This window comes from Pantherophis guttatus, chromosome 1, assembly GCF_059756535.1.
Source record: "Pantherophis guttatus breed Tessera chromosome 1, ASM5975653v1, whole genome shotgun sequence".
Classification (NCBI taxonomy): Eukaryota; Metazoa; Chordata; class Lepidosauria; order Squamata; family Colubridae; genus Pantherophis; species Pantherophis guttatus.
In genome coordinates this window covers 140,274,611-140,290,634 of record NC_142063.1, presented here as the reverse complement: position 1 = coordinate 140,290,634, position 16,024 = coordinate 140,274,611, and the positions used below count along the sequence as shown (strand labels likewise).

At 39.4% G+C, this 16,024-nt stretch overlaps 1 long non-coding RNA gene across 1 annotated transcript; it reads right to left on the bottom strand.

Moving 5' to 3' along the window:
* Positions 1–5,645: 5,645 nt before the first annotated feature.
* On the bottom strand, positions 5,646–14,233 carry LOC117674714 (uncharacterized). The gene is made up of 3 exons (XR_004593961.3): positions 14,004–14,233; positions 10,563–10,684; positions 5,646–5,888 (listed from the first exon to the last, which is right to left on the bottom strand). It is a non-coding gene; the product is annotated as an uncharacterized LOC117674714 (long non-coding RNA).
* Positions 14,234–16,024: the final 1,791 nt, after the last annotated feature.

The window sequence follows — 16,024 nt, the reverse complement described above, 5'->3', positions numbered from 1 at the left end:
CCAAACTGATTGGTAGAAGGTTTTGTTCTATGTGTTGCTTTGTTAATATATATTTGAAAAATATGCGGCCGCGCGGGTGGTTATGGGAGCGACGTGGCATTCCCATGTGACTCCCCTCCTGCGTGAGCTGCACTGGCTCCCGGTGGTCTTCCGGGTGCGCTTCAAGGTTTTGGTTACCATGTTTAGAGCGCTCCATGGCTTAGGACCAGGGTATCTACGAGATCACCTTCTGCCACCAGTAGCCTCTCACCGACCAGTACGCTCCCATAGAGAGGGGCTTCTCAGGGTGCCATCGGTCAAACAATGTTGACTGGCGGCCCCCAGGGGGAGAGCCTTCTCTGTGGGGGCACCTGCCATCTTGAACGAGCTTCCCCCAGAGATACGGAGGATCCGGATCTGCGCACTTTCCGCCGTGCCCTCAAAACATTTTTATTCCAGCAGGCTGGCCTGGCCTAACTTCCCTTTTAAATTGCTTTTTAAATTTGTCTTATAAATTGGGGTGTTTTAAATTTGTTTTGGGCCAAAGTATTTAATGTATTTTAAATGGCTTTTTAACATTTGAACTATGTGTATTTTATCTTTTGGCTGTTCACCACCCTGAGTCCTTCGGGAGTAGGGTGGTATATAAATTTAATAAATAATAATAATAATATTGTGGTGAAGATCATTGGCTTAGATTAATTCATGATGAAAGGCAGTTCATGGGTATTCAAAATAGTAATGCAGTGGATAGCAATAGCACTAGCAATAACACTTAGACTTATATACAACTCCACAGTGCTTTACAGCCCTCTCTAAGTGGGTTACAGAGTCAGCATATTGCCCCTAACAATTTGGGTCCTCGTTTTACCCACCTGAGAAGGATGGAAGGCTGAGTCAACCTTGAGCCGATGAGAATCGAACTGCTGGCAGTTGGCAGAATGCAATATTGCATTCTAACCACTGTGGCACCATGGCTCTTGTTCAGAGGCAGGATGCTACAGTAGCATGATAGCTAGAGGCAAACAACAAAAGAAAGTTGTCACCTTCTTTACAGCCTACTAGTGACTTTCCCAAGGCCCCTGGAGGGCAACTATTGGAAGAAGGAGACTGGAATAGATGGCCTTTTCTGGATCTAGCAAGATTAAATAAACTCAGGCTAGGACGTGCAGTAAGTACTGTATGACACTGTGAGACATCCAAAAATGAGATTGGAATCATTTTGTTGAACAACCTGTCAATAAGTACCAAAAGCAAGGGATATGAATAATGGGGGAGGAGGGGGGGAGAGACAAATCTTTAATTTTCTGTCCAATCAAATCTTAGAGTATCACATTCAATTTTCTTTCATCTGTAATCTAAATAATTTCCCACCTTGCCCATGATGAATGTCTTGCCAGTTCCTACTCAATCTCTCCACTTTACATGACCTAATTAAAGAAAACATTCCATGATTGCCTATTTTTCCTCATGCATGACAACCTATTATTTTTTTTTCTACTACCTGATTAGAGCTTTATTATCCTTGGATTTAGATTGATTTGCTGGGCACTTTAATAAAACACTACTTAGTTTGATTTAAAGGGCTACAGGTTTTCTTCATTCACACAATTACCCTTATAACCAGTTCCCAGACTAACTGTGGCAGAGTTCCTACCAAAAGGGATTTTTGATTGCCACGGTAAAAGGTTAAAAAACAAAAGAATCACAGGTGACATTCCTGTTGAATTCCTTCGTGCCTTTTCTTCTGTGGGCAGTCAAGAGAAGACATTTTGCAATATAATTTGTCAAGAGTGATAAATCTGTTTCATCATATCTGTCAGGAATGGCTCCTGTGTATTAAAGCTACTATAAATATTTGCCCAAGATAGAACCAAACTTTCATATGATTAAATAATAATACATTTATGAAGACAAATTGCATTTTGTGATTGTTATCAACTCTGTGAGCCTAAAGTAGGTAGCCTGAGTTCAAATGGATGATGAATCAGTTTTGATTTCAGAATGCAGGAATATTATTAAAGAAATAGGATTTACATTATGTTTTGTTATACGCCGATAGTCTTTCCTTTGAGAGATTCTGTTCACAAATTCATTTTAGGCATGCATAGAAATAAGTGGCTCTTTTTGAGACGTACTTCCTGATAAAAGTATATAGGATCACAGTCAAATATATAATCCTATATTTATTTACTTTGGAATAATGCCCACTTGCATTTGAGGACAGAATTGAATTGTGAATGCTTTAAATATAATCAGATCTAGCTTTCAATGAAATTGTAAACCTGGGTTTTATATCGTATCAGTATATCAGTTTTATATTGTATCAGATTCACACAATTGAGTGACGCTCCCTATTGGCCTTTAGGAAGCTATTAAAATCAGAATTATTCTGGATAACACTTTTAATATTTTGTTGACTTTGTTTGTGTATTATTTTTATTATGTCTTTCCCTTTTATGTACTGCGATTTGTTTTGGCATTTTGCATAGATGTTTAAATTATTATTTGATTGTATTCAGTGAAAGCCACTGAGAGTTCATTGATTATGACAGAGTATGAATTCAACAAACAAACAAACAAACAAACAACAAATCCTATGTATTTCTTCTTCTTGTGCCATATCTGTCATTGGACGTTGATGATCTTGTTGGCAATCCTATTTTTGTCAACAGCCGTATGAAAAAGTGCTGCTGAGTTTTGTCCAAACCAGTCCCTTAGATTTTGAAGCCATGGTGTTCTTTTTCTGCCTGGACCTCGTTTGCCTTCAATCTTTCCTTGGAAGATTAAGTGATATGCCGTATTTTTCTGGGTGTCGCATCACATGTCCAAAATATTCTAACTTTCACTTTTTCATGGCTTTAATTATTTCCCTTTGCTTTCCCAGGTGGCTTATCACCTCCTCATTTGTGATTTTGTTAACCCAGTTTATACGTAACAATCGTCTGTAAATCCACATTTCAAATGCTTCTAGTTTCTTCAAATGCTTTTCTGTCAGGGACCAACTCTCTACTCCATAGAGCAGGATAGAAAAGATGTAACATCTGACAAGCCTGATTTTCAGTTTTAGGCTTATGTTGTGACTGCAGAAGACCTTTTTCATTTTGAAGAATGCTGTTCGAGCTTTCTCTATCCTTGTCTTTACTTCACTGATCATGTCCCATCTTTCATGTAAATTAAAACCGAGGTACGTGATCATTTCAACTTTTTCTAATGGTATTCCTTCCAAATTTATCAGTGGTAAATTAATGGCTTGTTTGCTGATGACCATGACCATGATCTTGGTTTTTGAGGTTTTAAGTTTCAAGCCATATTTTTCAGATATTTCTGAGACTCTGTTGATGAGAATTTAGGAATTTATGTATTTAGTATATGTAAATTAGAGAATTCTCCTTCTTCCTGGATTTTAATAGGAAACATAAGACCTAAACTAAAATGACCAGATGTACATTGCTCAAGTGAAAAACAGAATAAAATGAGTAACTTTTTAAAACAGTTGACTGTTTTCACCATAATGTCAGTGAATCATAACTGCAATATTACATGGAAAGTGCAGCTGATTTCCAAAGTATTGTCAGGAAAAAGATGGATTACATCAAAAATATCCCCTAAATACCAGGATGAAATTCTCTTTCTCCTAGTCTCTTTAAGGCAGCGACCCCTAACCTTTTGGGCACCATATACGGGTTAATCAGAGAGAGGTTTTTCCACAGACCAGAGAGGGTATGGTTTTGCTGATGTCTGCATCCCACAGATGGAGCTTCACTTGTTTGTGTGGCCAGGTTTCTGGCATGCTATGGCCTGGTGCCAGTCCACAGACTGGGGCTTGGAAACCCTTGCTCTAAGGTTAAGCGCACTGTGATGCAGGCTTTAGCAATATTAAATAAAGGTGCAGCATGAAGAACAAGAGGAAATATCCTATTTTCTGAATTAGGATTGGATCACAGTTATTCCCCCAATTAGCAATTGTTATTCTTCGTGCAATTACTGAAATTGTCCATGGAGTTCTTCCATGCCCCTTTCTACCCGGAGCAGCAATGCATCTTTTGAAAGGCTTCCCTCCAGCATCCTCTGAGCAACGTAATATACATTTTTGTAGTGATTGCTTCTGCAAAGATTGACCCCATGAATTATCACTCCAGTGAATTATCACTGTTCATGTAGCAGCTGCTGATCATCTTCCTCTGTACAGCATTTCAGGATGCCCTGTCTATCTTCCTTTAATCTTATTTGAATCAGTTGGCATCTTTTTACATACAAATGTGAGGTTGGCACCTCCTTCTGAATTTAGAGAACTTTTGGAAGACTTTCCTTGTTTCTCTATGTCTCTCCTAACTCTGAAAGGCTTTCACAAATTCTTTCCTGAGAGTTTTGTCTCTCTTGGCTTCTCTTCCCTTCTTGGCAATTTCCAAGGTTTATTCTGATATCGAGTTTGCTTTCTTCTGTTTCTTTTCTTAAGCAGTCTCTTTTAACATTCATGCTTAACAACCTCTTTAAATTCATTCCGTAGCTCCTCTAGTTCTCTATAAATGAGGTCCAGGGCTTCAACTCTGTTAGGATATGGTTTGAGCCTAACAAGTTGTCCAGGCAATATATGTGTTCTGTGACTTTAATATAAATATCTATTGTGTAACTTTAAGGCTTTAATGCTGAGTCATGCTGTAATTAGGTAATGACTGGTTGTGAGAGTATTTAAGCAAGGTATTGCAACGTGTTCAGTTGCTGCTATGATATGCTGCCATTGTGTATGAAGCTGATGTGATATGCTACCAGAGTATGATATGCTGCCATAGTGAGGAGTTGCTATCTGCTATCATCATGGTTTGTGAACCAGAGTGAGTTTGATATTCTAACCAACTACTGTTTGTTGGGTAAGAAGATTCTGTAACTACTGGACTGATTTAAATGGCAAAGACTTGGAATTTGTTTAAAGACTATGAGACTGTTTTTCTACTATAAAGTAAGCTTTTGATAAACCAGTTTGCATAACTCTTATTCATTGCTCTCAGCAACGTTTCCTTGTGCATTTACTCTGCTGGTTGGTAACACAACACCAATATCCCTAACAAACTCAAATGCTGATCATATTGTAGAAACTGGTTGATTTTCCTCTTCTTTAGTTTAACTTGAATCTTGCAGTTCAAGATCAGTTCTACAGGCAACACTTGGGCATGTCTTTGATGTTATACCAACATAATTCACTAGACTGATTTCAGGAACAATTGCTCAACAGTGGATTATATCCCACTAAGACTGTTCATCCGTGAAGTGAACATAGCTAGCAGAATGGATTCCCCAAAGCATTCTGTGTTTTCCCTTCAATCTACCAAGAAACTTTCTAGAGCAGATTGGGTGGGCTTCAGAAGATAAAAAGTAAGGGAAATTCTTATAATAATACCAATGGCCTTTGTTTGTGACACGAGAATGTATTAAAACTTGATTGAAACAAGAAGTAGTCAAGTTTAAATTGTAAACTAGGCACATGATGTTAAATGTTACATGCTTATTTGAATGGAAGAGGCTTCTTTGAAATAAACATGAAAGTGCTGATTAGGAAAGGATTAGAGACTACTCTCCTTTCTTGTGTCAAAGTATTGCACGGGACATTTAAACAAATATGTATTGCTAACATTTCACCTTCGTCCATTTGGAAGAATGAGATGGAATCTAAGGATGTTCTTTATTTGGAAAATGGAAATCCCCCCTTCCCCACGGAGAAAATGCTTTCTATCACTACTATGGATTCTTTTGGCTGCAAGCCAAGGAGATATTTTGACCATTGAAATGTGCACAAGCTGCCAGTCATGCATTCTGAAGATGTCCAAATGATAAATAGGGAGCGATGCCATTTGTGAGGGAGCAGAACTTTGTATTTAATGCCACAATCCTACAGAGTCTCCAGTACCTCCCTAAAAAAAGAGAAAGAAATCAGTTTTGAAGACTAAGCTTAAGAGAGCCTTTTTAGAATAGAATGGAGCTGGAAGGGACCTTGGAGGTCTTCTAATCCAGCCCCCTGCTCAAGCAGGAAAACCTATACGATTTCAGATAAGTGACTCTCCAGTCTCTTCTTAAAAACCTCCAATGATGAAACACCCTCTGAAGGCAAGCTGTTCCACTGGTTAATTATCCTCACTGTTAGGAAGTTTCTCCTTAATTCCAGGTGGCTTCTCTCTTTGATTAGTTTCCATCCATTGTTTCTTGTCTTGCCTTCTGGTGCTTTGTAGGATAATTTGACCCCCTCTTCTTTGTGTCAGCCCTTCAAATATTGGAATACTGCTATCATGTCAGCCCTAATTCTTCTTTTCTTTAGATTAGTCCTGAGAGCCCCTCCCCAGTCAAAGCGGCCATTATTTAGTTAGTGTAAAAATCACCAGACCTTCTGAAAAACAGTTCAGAATGTTCCTGAATTAGGGTCCTGGATCATTTGAGAAATCCAAACCTACTTTCTTCTACACATTGAACAAATGCGTAGGTATTAAGCATATATGAAGGTTGGCAAATGGAGGAACATTCATCCACTAATCTATTTTCATGTCAGAGCCAGCAAAGTATGGGAGGACCTTGAACTACCCATCACTGTATTTCTGGGACTTTTTGATTTTTTGGAGTGTGTGTATATGTGTGTGTTCTTCCTGTGTTGTTGTTGTTGTTGTTGCACAAATGGGTTGTTCTAGGATGCAGTAATACTGCCATGCAGACAAATAAAAAAGTTAATATAAAAGGCAAATTATGCTGCTATAGATACTCAATATCCAACAGCTTATAGAGATTTGCTTTTAATTATTCTCAAATGTTTACAGAATAGAAGAATAAACGTTGTTAAGCTTATTTAATATTGACCATAAAATATCACATACTAAGATAATTTACTACTTTATCCTGAACTCATGGAGAAAGCAGAATTGGAAAAAAGAACGAATCCCATTGCTTCTTCTGTATTGGTAAAGTTGAATATTGTGGTATCATCGTTCCTCTTCTCATCGTTCCTATCACCCATCTCCTCCCACTTATGACTGTATGACTGTAACCTTGTTGCTGGTATCCTTACAATTTATATTGACTGTTTGCGAATATGATTTGATTGCTTATTTGTTCCCTATGACTATCATTAAGTGTTGTACCTTATGATTCTTGATGAATGTATCTTTTCCTTTATGTACACTGAGAGAGTATGCACCAAGACAAATTACTTGTGTGTCCAATCACACTTGGCCAATTAAGAATTCTATCTATCTATCATTTCTCATGTAGTCTGAGATCTTAATACAAGTTATCAAGCCATTCCTAGAGCCATGACATTTGCAATATTTAAATGTGTGTGTGTCAGGGGTGAAATCCAGCAGGTTCTGACAGGTTCTGGAGAACCAGTAGTGGAAATTTTGAGCAGTTCGGAGAACCAGTAGTGGAAATTTTGAGTAGTTCGGAGAACCAGCAAATACCACCTCTGATTGGCCCCAGAGTGGGGAGAGAATGGAGATTTTGCAATATATTTCCCCCAGGAGTGGAGAGGGAATGGGGATTTTGCAGTATCCTTCCCCTGGAGTGGGGTGGGAATGGAGATTTTGCAGTATCCTTCCCCTGCCATGCCCACCAAGCCATGCCCACCAAGCTACACCATGCCTACCAAGTCACGCCCACAGAACCGGTAGTAAAAAAAATTGGATTTCACCACTGGTGTGTAATGATCTAGACAATGTGATTTTGATAGAGAAATATGTTAGACGGTATATCAAGGTGCATTTGGTGATATTAAAAATCATCCTGAAATGTTGTTGAAGTTGTTTCCACCATTCCACCACTACCACTATTTAGCTTCAGGAATGCAGAGTAGATTTGTCAGTCATTTCTATAAGATTGAAAGGAAATTGTGGAGCAGGATAGTCTGAACTGTGATGCTTTTATGACTGAACAGGACTTTCTGAATGGAGGAAAATGGCTGTGCAATGGGAACATCCCATGGAAGGAAGGAAGGAAGGAAGGAAGGAAGGAAGGAAGGAAGGAAGGGGGGAGGAAGGAAGAGGGGAGGAAGGAAGGAAGGAAGTTAAAGCATCGGCGTTTACGTGAATAATTTAACAAGGTAAAATGAAACTTATGCATATTACTTCTTCTTGTACAAAGACAAGTATTCACCCTGCTTTTTCTCTTTTCTCTTTGCAGAATTTCTCATCTAAATAGATAATGACATTTTAGACTCAGAAGAAGATGTTCTTGGGAGCCCTGGCCTTGATTATGCAAATATAGTTTATGCAAATATAGTTTATGCAAATATAGTTACAGAAATCTGGTCCAGCTTTTCAAGCAACCGTAGAAGACTTTTAAACCTGATCAGTTCCTTCTCCATCATTGGTTTTGAATATGTTTGACTCTAATGGTATTATCTGACAAACATTTGCTACTTTATTTTGGATTCTTGCCTTGAAAATGGATGGCCTAAATAGCCCTTTCCATCTCTGTAATTTTGAAGCAATGTTTTAATTGGCTAAAACTGATACCATGTCTGGGGATCAGATGGAATGGAATAATAGCATCCATAATCTTTTTGATCTCCCGACTCTCTCCAAATCCCAGCAATCTTATCTCCAATTCAAAAATTATCCACAGAAAACAACTGCTCAGTTGCAGTTTCTAGTGCTCAGAAAACAACTTGCATCTGAACATCAGCAAGACAAAGGAGATGGTGCTAGACTTCCGGAAGAAAAGAGAGGAACCTGCCCCACTTGACATCGAGGGGGGCTGTGTGGAGAGAGTCCCCTCCTTCAAATTCCTGGGAGTTCATCTTAGCGAAGATCTCACCTGGAAAAATAACACAATCCAGATGGCCAGGAGGGCCCAACAGAGACTCCACTTCCTCAGGGTCTTGCGGAAGAACAAGGTGGAACAACAACTGATGACCTCCTTTTACCAGTCCACAATAGAAAGCGTCCTCACTGATTGCATTATGGTATGGTATGTTGGCTTGACAACCACGGATAGAAAGACAACTACAAAGGGTGATGAGCATGGCACAAAACATCATGTGCTGTCCCCTGACACCACTAGATGAAATCGCTAGGACATAGTTATATGAACAGGCTGAAAAACAGCTTTTATCCGTGGGCTGTCAGACTCCTGAATGCCACATAACATCATAAGTATGTAGTATGATAGACTTGCAGGGCCGGCGCAACATGCAACATGCTCATATTGGCGCAATATATTATAATGTAATGTTATGCACATATATGTATAGAGGATTGTGTGTTTGTTAGTATGATTTACTGGATTAGGGATTTTCTTTCTTTCACTGTGAGTTATTAAGATGTATTGTATTGGGGGGGGTGTTGCACTAAGGGAGGCTCAGCCCATCTCATTGTACACATGTTGTGCATTGACAATAAAGGTTTGAAATTGAAATTGAAATTCTACTTATGTGGACAGAACAATCTCTCTATTTTCAGAGGGCCTGACGTTTCTGGAATGCTACTCTGGAGGCCTTAGGGGTTTAATCCTAATTTAATATTGTAAGATTTTTGATGTTTATTATTTAGCTTCCTGTGGCATTTTTCTCATTCTTTCTTTCATTTAGGTTTTCCTTTCCTTTTTCCTTTTGGGATTTGATATTTCAGGATTGTAGTGGGAGATGACTAAGGATCTGTGCAAAAATGATTGCAGCGCTCAAGTTTAGAACTACTGGAAATAGAACGAGCAATAATCTTATAGGGCTGTCTAGGTAAAATAGCAACAGAAAATTCTGTCCACAGTGTCCCTGCTCATCTGATCAGTGAAGGATACAAAACTAGAATTTTGATAATCAGAAGAGTTGGATAATTGAGGTTCATATAATGGAGTTTCTACCTACAACACTTTTCTCATTACTCTTTCTGGTAATCTCACAAAAGAGTTATAGCTGTTTTCCTACTACTGAAATTGCTTTCACATCAAGCAGGCTTTGAATAGTGGCTGCCTGCAAGTATTCTACTGTTGTTACTGGGTTTTTTTTCTTTCCCCGGAGTATGTATTGTAGAAGCAATTTTTGCTCCGGTAATCATTCATCTGCTTGCACAGTCTTTGTCATCTTAACTTCTTTTCCACTTTAGTCTAGTTTGCTCAGAACTTCAGGAAAGCCTTTCCTCTGAAGTTTCCTAAAAACACCCCTTGTTGCAAATGCTGAAAAGCAAGGCTTTTGCGGATCCTCAGTGCAGCATTCTCTATCAGTTTGGCACTTGGTTCTCTGCAGTATCTTTTGTAAGCCTGATGCTAAAAAGCAATTTTGGTGCACTGTTGTTAAAGTACCAGGGTAAAACCGGAATTCCATGAATTCTCATCCAACCTTAGGTACAAAGCCAACTGGGTGACCTTGGGCCAGTCACTCTCTCTCAGCCCTAGGAAGAAGGCAATGGCAAACAACTTCTGAAATCTTGGCAAAAAACACCTGTAAGGCTTAATCCAAACAGTTATGAAGAGTCAACACTGACTCAAACCCAATCACCCCTGAAAAAAAATCATTAGTGTTTTTTCCTCTATATCAGGATTTTTCATGATTTCTGGAAATCCCCACCACCACACAGGCAGGAAATGAGCAAGAAAAAACATTGTCTATTTACCGGTAGTTCATTCTACTTTAGTCTTCCTCAGCTTGGTGTCCTCCAAACTCACTGGGTCTGTTTTCCAAGGAAGCATCACCACTGTATGTTGGGGTCATCTGAGGCTACTCATCTTGATGTATCTGGAGGACATCAGGTTGGGAAATGATGACAGGCACCGATTAATATTGACTGTCTATGATAATGATCTATCACTATTGTTGTATGTACACTGAGAGCTTATGCACCGGAAACAAATTCCTTGTGTGTCTAATCACACTTGGCCAATAAAGAATTCTAATTCTAATTCTAGGATTCCAGGAAAAACAAAGAATATTCAGATCTTTGGGGAAAAGCCAATGCAGGAGGGGAATGCCTATCAGTGTTGGCAGGACTGTTGTTTTGTTCTTGGTAGTTCCTTGATTAGGTTATAGTTTACTGTTCGGTTGTTTGTCTGAGTTGGTAGTTCTTTGATTGGCATATTGTTTACTGCTTGATTGCTGGTACCTCAAAATCAGAATGAGTTTTATAGCATTCTTTTCAATTAAAACATTTAATGAAAGTCATAACCTTTAGTGAGTTGTATACGACATCATTAACCGTGGCTATCAAATATTAAAAACATTTAGCAGGCTAACCCATATCCGTTACATGGTTGATCTGAACCTGTATAGAAAAATACCATCTGAAACAGGGGTGAAATCTAATTTTTTTTGCTACCGGTTCTGTGGGCGGGGCTTAATTAGTGGGTGGGGCTTGGTGGTAAGGTGACTGGGAGGGCTTGGCTTGTTGGTCAGGTGGGCGTGGCCAAGTCAATGTCACTTCTTCGCCCTTTTTTAATCTACAAAACACAACACAACACAACTGGCTCACCCACAATGTAAAAGCAGCTGTGCTAGACCCAAAATGGCCCCTGCAACAAGCAGGAACCTCACACAGCCACAAAAAGCCAAAAAAACCAACTTTCACACTTTACACACACAAAATTCCACATATAGCTTCATGAGATTTTGTGTGTTTGTGTAGTTAGAGTGAAACACTACAGAAACACACTAAATCTCAGAAAGCTGCACAAATATTATTTTATTTTTATTTATTTTTATTTTTATATAAAAGCAGCTAAATTTAGAACTTCCTAAACTTTAAATGGCTAGGTCTAAAAAAAGAACAACTAAAAAAACCCCCAATTAACTATTTTTTTAAAGCTCCCAAAGGGGAAAAAAACTTGCCCAATAGAACAGGGGTCTCCAACCTTGGCAACTTTAAGACTTGTGGACTTCAACTCCCAGAATTCCTCAGCCAGCTTTGCTTTTCTGGCTGAGGAATTCTGGGAGTTGAAGTCCACAACTCCCTGCCTGCTTGATTGCAGGCAAGGAGATTCAGTTGCTTGCTGATGCAATGGATTGCAGGGATTACAGGAAGGCGTTGTGACCAGCAGCTAAGGTAAGCAAGCTGAGGGGGGGAGGGGGAGGGATTTTTGCTACCGATTAGCAGGCTGAGATCGTCAGAGCTTGGGGGGAAAAAAACTTTTTTTCTTTTAAATGGGTCTGACGATCCAAGCTGAGTTGCCTGATTAGCAGGCAACTCAGCTGGGATCGTCAGAGCTTGGCTGGTCAGAGACATTTAACAGAAAAAAAAGGCTCTGATGATCGCGCGGCTCAGATAGGCATGGGGGGCAGGGACAGGGATTTTTGCTACCGGTTCTCTGAACTGCCCGCCGCCATCGCTACCTACTTGCCCGAGCCGGTCCGAACCGGGAGCATTTCACCCCTGATCTGAAATAGAAACAGTGTCTGTACATACAGCCAAGATATTGCAATGGAGTTTGGACTGGACAAATGTGCCATCTTCAGCATTAACAGGTGAAAATACTGCAATCTGAAGGAATCAAGATGCCTCTGTAGAAATAACATCAAGAGTCTGGATGAAGACAATCACTACAAATACCTAAGCATCATCAGGCTGCTATTAAGCACACTGAACTCTTGAAGAAATTGGTTGTGAATACATCCTAAGAGTAAAAAAGACTTTAATGTCCAAACTCAAAGGTGGAAATACCATCAAGGCAACTAACACCTGGGTGATTCTAGTCATTAGATACACTGCTGGAATAGTTGATTGGACTAAAGCGAAATTAAAAGCCCTGGCTAGGAAACCAGAAAAATGAAACTTTACACACCTTACATGCATGCAGCAAAGTTGATAGACTCTACTTACCAAGAAAAATAGGTGTGTGTGAAATGTTGCAAGTACACCAGACAGTTGAAGAAGAAAGAAAAAAAAAATTGGAAGAATACCAAAATGACAGTCAAGAAGATGCACTGAAGCTAGTATACCAGGAAGGCCTAGTGTATACTGGAAAGACCAAACTGGCCCACAAGAAAGCCACAATGAAGAACAGAAAAGAGGCATGGCAAGGTGAAGCATTAACATAGCCAGTGCACTTAAAAAAAAAAAAAAACAGGCAAAGGAGATAACAACAAGATTTGGCAATGGCTAAGAGCAGGAAAGTTGAAAAGTTGAAGAAAGAGACAAAACCAATCTTAAGAACAAATGCATACAAAGCCAAAATTGAGAAAACAGCAAATGCTGCCTCTGCAAGAAGCTGAAGAAACAGTGAACGACTTAGCTGCTTCAAGGAGATCACACAGGCCAACTACAAAGAACAGCATGACAAAACAGTAACAATGGTGCATTGGAAAATCCATAGCAAACACATACCCTTTACCTGTAAGCAAGAACTGTTGAGACCGTAAAATAGGTAAAATGTGTGTGGAAACTTCAACTAGTACAAAATGTGGCTGGGCAGGTAATAAATGGTACTGACTATATGGTACATGTAACACCACTACTCTATGAGCTGCACTGGCTGCCAGTGTGTTTCCAAATGCAATTCAAGATGGTGGACCCCTTTAAAGCCCTGCATGGCTTGGGATTGGGTTACCTAAAGGACCATTTTTCTACCAGGGGTGAAATGCTCCCGATTCGGACTGGATTGCCCAATTCGGTAGCGATGGAGGCGGGTGGTTCGGAGAACTGGTAGCAAAAATCCCTGCCTTCCCCCCATGCCCAGCTGAGCTGCACAATCATCAGAGGCTTTTTTTTTTTTTACTTTTAAAAGCATTTTTTCTACAACCTCTTCAGCCGAAAAAATGCTTTTAAAAGTAAAAAAAAAGCCTCTGATGATCACGCGGCTCAGCTGGGATCATCAAAGGCTTTTAAAAGAAAAAACCCCCTTTTTTTTCTTTTAAATGCCTCTGACGATCCAAGCTGAGTTGCCTGATTGTCAGAGCCTTTTGAAAGCATTTTTTAACAACCTCTGCACCAAAGAGGTTGTAGAAAAAATAGTTTTAAAAGTTAAAAAAAAAAATGGCCACGCCCACCCAGTCACATTACCTCCCCACCAAACCACACCCACAGAACCGGTAGTAACAAATTTTAGATTTCACCACTGGTTTCTACCAGAAATCAGATCCAGCAGACTGAACATGCTGCAGATCCTGCCAGCCAAAGTGTATTGATTGGTGGAAACTAGAAGACTGTTGTTTCCTGCTGTAGCCTCTGCCTTATGGATATTCTTCCTTTGGAGATTAGAATGGCCTCAACTTGTCAGTTTTTCTGACACGCTCCAAAAACTTGACTATGAATTTGGGCCTGCGACTTGGAACATGGTAGTGGCCCTATAACTTGGCTTTACTATTAGTAAAGCTTCTGTTTTAACTGTTTTAGAATTTTGGAATTTTAAACCGCCCAGAGTCACTTGGTTGAAAGGGATGGCTATAGAAATCAAATATCATCATCATCATCATCATCATCATCATCATCATCGTCATCGTCATTGTCATCATCATGACCAAATTGCTAAATTAATCCACTGGTCATTATGTAAAAAATATGACTTACCTGTATCTGAAAAGTCATGGGAACATAAAGTGGAAAAAGTGGAAAAAGATTGCTGCAGGCTGTGAAAATGGAGAACATTATAAAAACAACAGAAACAAAGGCAGAATATAAGGAAAAACAGTTGGATGACAGATTAAATGGATGGAAAACCAAAGCTCTGCATGGACAGCACTTGAAAAACATTGAAGGAAAATGTGATAACAACTTGACATGGGCCTGGCTTAAGCGAGGAACCATCAAGAAAGAAACAGAAGGTTTAATAGTTGCTGCTCAAGAACAAGCACTACAAACTAATGCCATGAAAGCAAAGATGCAAAAATCCACTGACAATCCAAACTGCTGACTTTGCAACGACAAAGTTGAAACTGTTTCACACTTAATATGTGAGTGAAGCAAATTGCGCAAACGGATTCCAAAATGATTGAGTTGCTAAATTAGTCCACTGGTCATTATGTAAAAAATATGACATACTGTATCCGAAAAGTCATGGGAGCAAAAAGTGGGAAAAGTTACTGAAAATGAGATGGTGAAGATCTTGTGGGACTTTCGAATACAGACAGATTGTCATTTGGAACATAACACACCAGATATCATGGTTGTCAAGGGCCAAAGCATACAGTTTATTGATATCGCTGTAACGGGAGATGCCCGAGTCGAAGAAAAGGACCTGGAAAAAGTTATGAAATATCGCGACCTGGCCATCGAAACTACACGGCTATGGATGAAACATGTAACAGTGATACCCATTGTCATCGGGGCAGTTGGTACCATGTCCAAGTATTTTACAAAACACATCAAGAAATTGCAGCTTTAACACCAGCGGAACTGAAAAAAACTGCGCTACTCGGATCATCATATATTTTACGAAGATACTTGGTTGATACCTAGGACGCTGGCAGCAATTCGTATCAACCATTAGCACCCGTCAGTAGTATTTGTGACACATTTTAAATGTTCAGCTGACTTGAGTTTCATGTTTAATGAATAAAACAGATAATAATAGAATTTGAAGAAGCTAAAATGCTTTGGGATCTTAGAATTTAAACAGACCAGGACCTTCCACATAACACTCCAGACTTAACAATTGTTAAGAAGAAAGACAAAAAAGTCTGGATAGTGGATATTGTGGTACCTGAAGACAGAGGAAGAGAAGAGAAAAAACTGGAGAAAATGACAAAATACAAAGACTTGCAAATAGAAGCTGAATGTGGCAATTTATTTATTTAGTGTATGGCTGGTCACACACAGCATTAAAACACTTCAGTTTTACAGGTTAAAAACAATTAAAACAATAAAAAAGCAGTAAGAAAACCTAAAAGGAAAACAGAAATAACATTTCAAAGTTTAATGTCGAGTTTGGAGATCCAGTCAGTAGCTGCCGTTGTTATGCAGAGGAAGTCCCTAGAATCTCCTGGATACCTTCTGTTAGGGCATTCCCTCACTATGTGCTGGATAGTCTGTCGAGGGGCCCCGCAATCACATTGTGCTGAAGGTGTCTTTCCCCATTTATACAGGGAGTCAGCACATACCCCATGAGTTGTTCTAATTCTATTATATGTCACCCATATGTGTCGGGGTAG